We start from the raw sequence: 7,717 nt of genomic DNA, 5'->3' as shown, positions 1-7,717 counted from the left end.
TGATTCAGGAGGATATCTTGAGGCCAAGGCAACATAGCAAGGTCTTGTTTGCATAAAAACATTTTTTAAAAAGCTAGTTGGGCATGGTGGTGTGTCTCTGTAGTCCTAGTCTCTTGGAAGGCTTAGGCAGGAGGATAGCTTGAGCTCAAGAGTTGGAAGTTATAGTTAGCTATTATTCCATAACTGTACTACAATCTGGGTGACAGAATGAGACTACATCTCAAAAAATTACAAAAAAAATTGAATCTCAGGTGAGCCAGGAGGAACCAGGTAGCAGAGTACCCAATTAAAGCAAAAAAATGAAAGAGTTTAGCCTTTGATTACTTACTAAGATGATATAGGAAAGAGAGGAAACTGGAGAAGATTCCATTTTCCCTCATGAACTAGTGCTGTAGTTGAGGCTAAAGTGAATAAGCACAGATGTAGGGCGCCTCATTGCTGAGGGAGCCCCAGACAAAAGGCTTCAGCAGTTTCATGAACCCAGGGCCAGAAGGGAGGGGCAAGGGAGAGGGCTGGGTGTGGAAACGTGCTGAATAAGTCAGAGTGAAAAGAAGTCTCTTCAAGATTTCCTCCTGTGATAATTAAACATAGCCAAACATTGGTTAAAAGGATAAAAACAGATTTTATTCAGTAATTACTGGCAGAAGGAGAAAGAGCTGAGCTCCATTCCCATTTTTGCAGACGTAACAAAACATTTTAAAAGGAGAATGAGGAAGGAGGGATTGTGGGAGCTCAATAGAATCAGATAAATAAAAATACACAAAGGACTGTGTCATGTAAATGTGATTAGGCCAGCTGTGTCTGCTAACTGGCAGTTACTGAAGTTAGAATTCTATTCCTCAACAGATAATTACATTTCAGAGAAATGGTTCTTGGGTTTTTGAGAGATGCTTCTGAGTTGCAAGAGATACATATTCACAACTGTAAGCCCCTTTTAGTAAATGCTTTGGCAAAAGGGGGTTCTGGGGCCTATCTTCAGGTGTTGACTAGAAGAAATAGCAAATTTTCTTGGCAGTCTTGAATTTTCTTAGGCAGGCATTTTAATAGGGGACTGAGGCAGTCTTAAGAACACAGCTTTATACTGCTAGAAATCATAAGAGAGTTTGGTCAAGATTTTTAGTGCAAGGGTTTGGACAGAGTTGTCATATGCTGGGAGTCCCGGTGTTCTCAACCCTCATTTTCTCAGAAGGAGGCATTGTCAGAGATACCTAAGAGCACATCAGCTAAAATCCTCAGATAAGAGCCTAGAAATAAAAGTGCCGGGGCTAAGAATATTAACATGTAAGGAGTATGACTGGTCAGGTGGGCCTGAAATTTTGACTGCAATGTTTTTCAGAGGTTGTGATAAACCGGCTGTGCCCCAAGTCTGATATTAAGAGGGCAGGTTTTCCCCTGAGGACTATCAAATAAAGGCTCTGTAAGACTTATGATCAAGTCTGAAAAATTGCACGCAAGTTTTTAACCAGGAGTCAGAATCTTCAAACACATCAAGCAGTAGGAATATAGGTAAATTAAAAACAAACACAACAAAAACTAACATATTCAATAAAATAAAATTATCTAGAAAAATTAAAGTTTAACTATAAGTACCTATAAAAAAACATAGATTTCCAGGACAAAATTTGTGTGAATAAAAACAAATTGTACAAAAATGGAGAGTATGAAGCCATATATATAAATTTAAAATGATAAAAAACACAAATATTTATTTCATTAATATTAATGTCTGTAATAAAATGATATTTCCAAAAATTAAGTAGGAAGGTACACACCCATTTTATAATGTTTGCTGCTTCCAGGGAGTTCTTGAAACAGGAATGGAGATGAAAAAAGATATTGCCAAATGATTAGACATTGTGTTTAACCTGAAGCGATTATGGCAACAGAATCATTTGTTCACTCTGGCTGGTAGGTAAATAGATATTATTCTGTTTTTTGTACTTTTACGTATATATTAAAAATATTTCATGGCTGTATGAGCTATGTGTATAAAATTGGGTGGTAAACTATGTGGTAAGAAACCTTTTCCTAATATGAGACATTGAGATCCTTCATATATTATGCACAAAATCAAAAGAGTTTGGGGCAGGGAACTTGCCACACAAAATTAGTGGCAGCAGTACAGCAACAACAACCTGCTTTTAGATTTGAATCATGATTTTTTTATTTTCGCCCTCGTTCAGGCTTTCATTTATAAAATTCTCATCGTATTGAGATCAAGGCTGCGGTGTCCGGGAGCGTGCCACTGCACTCTAGTCTGGGCGACAGGGTTCTTCAGAAGACGATGAGGTCATTCAACCAGTTTTCATCAGCTCCAGGCGGGGCGAGCAAAGGTGGTGGCGAGGAGCCCGGGAAGCTGCCGGAGCCGGCCCAGGAGGACTCTCTGGTTTTGCATGGAACCCGCCACTGCAAGTAGTGCAATGTGCGCATGGGATTTGGATTCATCTCCATGATAAGCTGAGAGGAAAGTCCCTTGAATATTCCAGTCGATGTATTTGTACACCAAAGCAAACTATTCATGGAAGGATTTAGAAGCCTAAAAGAAGGAGAACCAGTGGAATTCACATTTAAAAAATCTTCCAAAGGCCTTGAATCAATACGAGTAACAGGACCTGGTGGGAACCCCTGTTTAGGAAGCGAAAGAAGACCCAAAGGGAAGTCACTACAAAAGAGAAAAGCAAAGGGAGGTAGATGCTACAGCTGTGGTGGCCTTGATCATCATGCTAAGGAATGTAGTCTACCTCCTCAGCCAGAGAAGTGCCATTACTGTCACAGCATCATGCACATGGCGGCAAACCGCCCACATAAAACTGTTGCACAGCCACCCGCCAGTTCTCAGGGAAGACAGGAAGCAGAATTCCAGCCATGCACTTCGGCCTGCCCTCGAGAGGTGGGAGGTAGGCACGGCTGTCCATCACCCCAGTTTCCTCAGGAGGCAAAGGTGGAGATCTCAGATCGGTCAGGCAGGTCGCCTCAAGAAGCTTCCTCCATGAAGTCATCTGCAACACCAGAAGAGCAGAGTAAAAAGGGGTCTTCAGTACAAAAAAAGGAAAAAGACATAGCAGTTCTTCTCCACGCATCGCTTTCTTGTCCTGGTTGGGAAGTCTACCTCATGCAAGTACAGGGGGACAGTATTTCACAAACAGCAGCTGACCTGGAATTTTAACTACTGTTGAGGAACTGTGAATTTTTTAAACAGAAAAATCACTTGAAGCAATTTACATTTGAGCAGGGTGTCATGTTTTATGTTACTTAGAGAGTGAGACAATATGTATATCAAATGTGCATGTGTGAAAGGGAGAGAGCCTGAGTCTGTGTGTGTGTATATGAGGATTTTATATAGGAATGTAGACATATATATAAAGAAGGCTCGTCTCTATATATGTGTGTATGTAGATATAAGCACACACTTTCCCTCACATAATTGAACATCACCAAGAATTGAAAACCTGTGTGAAGCATTATAGATGGTTTCCAAAATACCCCCTGGGGTTTTCTTGAAATACCACTTCTTTTATATTACATACAAATAAAAACATGACTGTTACCTTTTGTGTGAACCAAAGGATACTTTAGATTTCAGCTGCCAATCATATGGTACTAAAAGTTTTTAAGACATTGGATTCTCCCAGGTTTGGGAGTTGCCTCTTTTTTCTTGGTATCTGTGGAGTGGTTTTGCTTTTGGTTTTGTTTTTGTTTCTTTTTCCTGTTTGAAGGCAGTACCTTAACTCTATTTGCCTCTGACTGCCATAAACTTTTTTGATTCTGGGATACATAACTCCAGAAAAGACAATGAATGTGTAATTTCTGTGCCGATATTTCAATTTTTTAATTCTATGTTTGATTGTAAACTAGATGCCTATTAAAAGAAATGAAGGGGAGGATAAGGCGTAAATGTAATGACAGTTGTTTTCAGGGGTATTCTGATACCAGCTTGCTGTAACCTTTTCCGTGCTGTGAGGCTTGTAAGGGATTATAACAATAGCAACTTCCTTGACTAAGTCAGTCTCCTCACCATGGCTGAGAGCAGGGAACCCCCCTTTTTTTGTTAACTACTGAAGATGTTAAAGAACTCCAGTTGTTTGGGGTATATTTTTTTGGTGGCTGTTTTTAGTTTCCCCTGGAGAATTATTCAACTTGTTTCTAGCAAATAAACAAAAGCAGCATGGAAATGAAGAAAACACTGAGATTAAGAATGAAGATTAAGTGGATGCTCCCAATTGCCCCATATGTCCAATCTGTGAATGGTGTTAAAAAGTGCAGTATTTGCCAGCAGCTCACGTGACAGGCCCAGGGCAGGAGCATGACAACCTCCCCCACCACATGGCGGGAGCATTTTTACACAGCAACATTGGTCTTGTGGAAGTTACTGTCAGTGTGATGCTGGAGTAAGCCAGGTAGTGGATTCAGGATGGACATTCCATGCTGGGGAGTGGGAGTTCCTCAGATTGGTTCTCAGTTTTAGTAATAACCTGGCAAAGGACCAGTCATAGTTGGTCTCATTGGGTTTCAGTCATGAAAAACAGTCATTTTGGGGTCATCCTGGTTCGAGATGTTATGGGCAAGTTTTGAAACATCTGCAAGAAGGTACCGATGACTTATAATGCTTAATATTGGCAATAAATGTAGTTTTGTGTGGGCCTGTTGGTGTAAGCGCAGATAATCAAAGAAAGAAAATAGCATGATTCAGATGAAACCTGTTCTGCTGAACAGTTTCTGCTGCCTCTCCTATTTGTGCTGTCATGGGAGACTTGTATAGTTAACTGTCTCCTCAAGCTACCGTAAGAAGAAAATGCATCAGGTTGGGTTACCCATCCTTTCACAACAGCTTGACTTTCACAACAGTGTTTGTGAGAATCTCTGTGGTATATACTGAAGTATCAGTGTGCTGTGATGCAAAACTTATCTTTGGCGATATTGAATGTGACATAGCTATAGAGAAGTACTTCCTTGCCTTATGTGAGGATTTCAAGCTTATTTAAATTATATAGACAAATCAAAATGGCATTGCTTAATTTTTAGCAGGTATAATAAGCAGGTTAACCATAAAAAAAAGTAAAACATGATAAGTCACTTTGAAAATTCAAACCAAAGTTCCTTGACCTTTTAGAAATTAGAAATTGCGAACTTGAAAATTGGATTTTCCCTGTTTACGTATAAAAATTCAGAGCTGAGATCATGGTGAAAAACACAGAAACGCTTGAGAGCTGTGGAACTTATGGGTGCAATTTGAAATCCTTTTCAGCATCTTACCAGTCTGAACTACTAAGAGCACATACTAAACCTATCTTATGTTTAAAAGTTGGGGTTTATTTTTTATATGAGAATATTATCACTATTGCATAACATACTCAGGATAAAAAAAAAACTTTGCTCAGGGAACATACTATATAATGTTGCTGTTGTTTCTTTACAGGCTAGTCTATAGTCCTGCTTACTCAAAACAAACCAAATCACTTTGACCTTTATATAAATATTATGTATCGATGATAGGAACTACCTCTGAGATTGACATAGATCAAAATTTCTGAATATCAGATTTCAGTTCTCCGATTTGTATTTCCTGTAAAAAATCTCTAGGCAGAATTCCTCAACTCCTTGCATATGTGAATATCACTGATATGAGCACATTGTTCATTTACATGGGTGAGATATTATTCTGTTTACAGCAAAAGGCTACCTCATAGTTGATGCACAGCACACCTGTATGCTGCTCCAGCCTCACAGTTGCCTGACAATTCTCTGGTACAGAATCTTTTTATATCTGTGTTATAGATAGGAATTCACAACTACATGTTTCTGACAAACACTTGTGAATAATGGAACTTCTTGTTTTAGTTAGCAGTCTCCAAGCATTTCCTTAAAACGATCATGTCTTTAGTGTAAAGAATTATGGGCACTCTTCCACTTCAAAACAGAATGCAGAAGCAATCTTAGAAATACCACTTTGCCCGGTGGTGGAGGGCGGGAAGGTCAAGCAGGGGAGGGGTCAGTGTATGTATGTTTTGATGCTGGGCAACAGTGTAGAAGATGCCAGTTGCCTTCAGTTACGTGTCTGTGCTGCCCTGAAGCCCAAGCTCATTGCAGCATTGCAGTCCCAGGCACATAACTCATCAGCACTGGCGTGCCAACAAGTGAATGTGCAATGCCATTCCTAGCTAGGGAGGGAGGAGGGTCTGTGTGAAGCATCGGTTTGCAGGGATTACTGATGTCTTCTGACTTCACTTGTCTTCTGACTTCACCCTCATGTGAACACCAATGCAACCCTGAGAAAAGATGCATTACCACTTCCTGGACCCTATGAGCTGTTTATCTGCTAGCTGGCAGACTACAGTGGAAACATGTTTATATTTGCATTTCTAGTCTTTACTAGAAGACTTTGGATATATTTTTTACAATGGAAAGACTTAGAGAGATTTTTACCTGCTTACAACTTGGAAGTTTAGTGTGCAATGTAAGGAAAAAGATCAAGACACATCACGTTATTAGCATCGGTCCACCTCCAAACACTGGATGTTGTTATTGCTGGTGTATATTTTTGGAGTCTGGCTCAGTTTTATTTTGTACCAGTGCGGCCCCAAGTTACTGCTGGTTGTATTTAGTTTGTGAATAGAAGCCCATAAGTGCTAATAGCCTTTGTAACATTCACTGTAAGATGAATTATACAGGACATGGGAAATCTCACTAAGTCTTAAAGTTATTTTTAATTAATTTATCTGTTTTCTCTAAGAAATGTTTATCATAAGATATATATGTGTATTTCCCCTTTGATTATAAAATTTGGGAAAGTATGTGCAAGTGCAGCTGCACTGATTTTAATTTTCTAGGTATCTTAATGAGATTTTTTTGTTTTAGAAAAGAACAACTTGTTAAAAGCTTCAAATTCTGTCTTACTTAACTGTCAACAGCCTCTTTAAGATGTGGTTGTTGTGTGATCTGTGTCATAGTTGTTCAGTTAGAGTGAGAGGTTGGCCTGTGATTCGTTTTAAACTTATATTTGGAACAAAGCTGCAAGTTATGGTTAAGTACTATACTGTGAGAAAGTATTATGATATTTAATACATCAGTGGCTTTTAACACTTGTGAGAGTTACCAGCTTGAAACCATGGTATCGACTACCTCTTAAATCACTTATACGTACCAACCACTGGCACCTACCACTAAGCTGGCTTTAATTAGTATGTGTTGCTTTTTTGGTATTAACAATTCTAACCATTCTAGAGACCAAAGGGAACCCTGATTTTTATATGTCTTTATTACCGTGTTTATCTAGTGTTTTTAAATTATCTTTGTAGTAAATCCTTTAGATTACTGCATCGTCCATTTTGACTCACATTGTTTACAAGTGAAAATAAAAACACTTGAGCTATATGTTTTTAAATGACATAGTAGGAGCGATGTTTGGAACGGCATTTCTCTCGTGTGCAGTCATCTTGATGGACTTAAGCACTGTTTGCCTTTCTGTAGAACATGGAGTTTACATTCTCATTTCATGCCTAATGTCTTATTCTGTCAATTACCGATATGGTGAGGTTTTTAAAAATTACTTGATTGAAAATAAAACATAGCTGGGCTCGGTGGTTCAGCCTATTATCCCGCGCTTTGGGAGGCTGAGGTGAGTGGATTGCCTGAGCCCACGGGTTCGAGACCCGCCTGGGCAGCGAGACCTCATCTCTACAATAAATCAAAAAGTCAGCCAGGCGTGGTAGCGCGCGCC

General features: G+C 39.3%; 1 pseudogene; it reads left to right on the top strand.

Annotated features, from left to right (window-relative positions):
• The first annotated feature begins 2,284 nt into the window (after positions 1-2,284).
• On the top strand, positions 2,285-3,166 carry LOC103263691 (annotated as a pseudogene).
• The last annotated feature ends 4,551 nt before the right edge of the window (positions 3,167-7,717 follow it).

The sequence above is a fragment of the Carlito syrichta genome, unplaced genomic scaffold (assembly GCF_000164805.1).
Source record: "Carlito syrichta isolate Samal-C Ts95f unplaced genomic scaffold, Tarsius_syrichta-2.0.1 Scaffold305217, whole genome shotgun sequence".
NCBI lineage: Eukaryota > Metazoa > Chordata > Mammalia > Primates > Tarsiidae > Carlito > Carlito syrichta.
The sequence above is the reverse complement of the archived record's forward strand: the minus strand, read 5'-3'. Positions and strand labels throughout refer to the sequence as shown.